Source organism: Nannospalax galili, unplaced genomic scaffold, assembly GCF_000622305.1.
Source record: "Nannospalax galili isolate Female #2095 unplaced genomic scaffold, S.galili_v1.0 scaffold473, whole genome shotgun sequence".
Taxonomy (NCBI): domain Eukaryota; kingdom Metazoa; phylum Chordata; class Mammalia; order Rodentia; family Spalacidae; genus Nannospalax; species Nannospalax galili.
In genome coordinates, this window is record NW_008334092.1 from 2,627,318 (window position 1) to 2,628,947 (window position 1,630).

Consider the following 1,630-nt stretch of genomic DNA (forward strand, 5'->3'; position numbering starts at 1 on the left):
GGAGCCCCGAGCGAGCGCCCAGCGGCTGCGGGCGCGGGAGGCGGCCAAGCCACGGAAGCTGGATTTCCCGGGGACCAGGAAGGGGAGGCGGGGGGATCCCGCCCGCGCGCTCCGCCCCCGCCCCCGCCCCCGCGCAGGGCGGCCGAGCCGAGAGCCCGTGACAGGGAGGGGGGACAGAACTCCCGCCCCCGCAGCGGCACCCGGAGGGCCGAGGTCGTCGCCGCTGGGCGGACGCCGGGGTCCCCGAGGAGGTCCCGCGCGGCCGAGTGCCGGCGCTGGGGAGGCCCAGCTACGGGGTGCGGCTGCGATCCCAGGGTCGGCGCGCGCTGAGGACCCGTGAAGCCGCACCTGCGGTGTCACGACCGCGCGCGGCAGACAGAGGCGCGGAGACCCGAGCCGGGGCGAGGGGCGCAGCCCTAGGACCCCGTCTGCAGCCCCCCGGAGGTGGTCACGCACCCTCCCCCTCTCGGGCACGTCCCCTCAGGCGATGGTCTTTTAGAGTTTTCGGGGTCTGTTCCCCAACTTCGGTTCTCGGCCTGGGTTCTGGGGTCCCCCCATCCCTCCTGCCCCAGCCCTGCCAGGGTGGGGCGCTGTGCCCGGCTTCGGAGCCATTGCCAGGCGTCCCTCACCCACGGTCCGCCAGCAGAGGCAATCCCCGGTGCGCAGGGACAACCCCGCTCTACCTGCCGTCCTTGCTGGGGGCCCCACCCGTGCCCACTGTGCCCGCCCACCTCTGGGCCCGGAGCCAGGGGCTGTGCCATGGCGGGGGCGGGGTGCAGGAGGGAAAGGGGGGACTGTCCGGAGCACAGCGCGAAGCTGCAGAGCCAGGACACAGGCTGCAGAAACGGGAGAGGCGGAGAGCTGACTGCAGCAGTCACTGGCTGGAATCCTTCTTGGCGCCCAGAGCGATGCTGTAATGGGGGGGGAGGGGGCCGCGTGGGGGAAGCCGCAGGGGGAGGGCCTGAGGAGGTAGTGGAGGGGCTGGCTCGAATCTGACTTTCGGGGTGGGGGTGAGGGCACGCTGCCTCTGGCGCTCAAAGTTGGGGTGGCGGGCCACCTGAGTCTTCCACCGGGTCGTGTGTTGAGGTGAGATATGGGATTGGAGTCTTCGCACAGACTTTGACCAGGCTCCGTGTCAACGCCCCTTAAAAACTAACTCCTTTCCCTCTGTATCTCTTATGGGGTCACTGGCTCTTCTCTCTAAGGAGCAAACTGAGGCACAGAAAGTAGAAGTCACAGGCCTCAGAGCCAGAACTAGGAGCCAAACCCGCACCCTTTCCCCTCAGGGAGATGTTTAAAGGTGCCTCATTACATAAACGACGTAAAGGGTCCTGAAGAGCCCTTCTCCGGTGGGAAACCGAGAAGTCTAGTGGGAGATTAGCAGATTGGCCAACTATCCTGCCGCCTACAAGAACACTTCATTGTCGCTTCAATCATGTACTAAGGTTGCAGACAATTCCAGTCCAGCATTCGTTCAGCCAAGAGCAGATGTCAGAGAAAATAAGAAAGTTGGACCAGGAACACTTTTTAGAATTGAGAGAACTGTCTCATTTCCCATGGAACATCAAAGCAGCCATCATGTAAGATGTAGGATGCTAAAAGGTAGATCCATGCTTTGTCAGTTATAAGA

At 64.4% G+C, this 1,630-nt stretch overlaps 1 protein-coding gene across 1 annotated transcript in view; it reads right to left on the reverse strand.

Moving 5' to 3' along the window:
• Dlgap3 (DLG associated protein 3) overlaps positions 1 to 752 on the reverse strand; it is a 74,121-nt gene extending 73,369 nt beyond the window's left edge. Inside the window, exon 1 of the mRNA XM_008829235.3 lies at positions 732 to 752. The gene's annotated coding sequence lies outside the window, so the exon portion shown is untranslated. The remainder of the gene's footprint in view (positions 1 to 731) is intronic.
• Between the last annotated feature and the right edge of the window lie 878 nt (positions 753 to 1,630).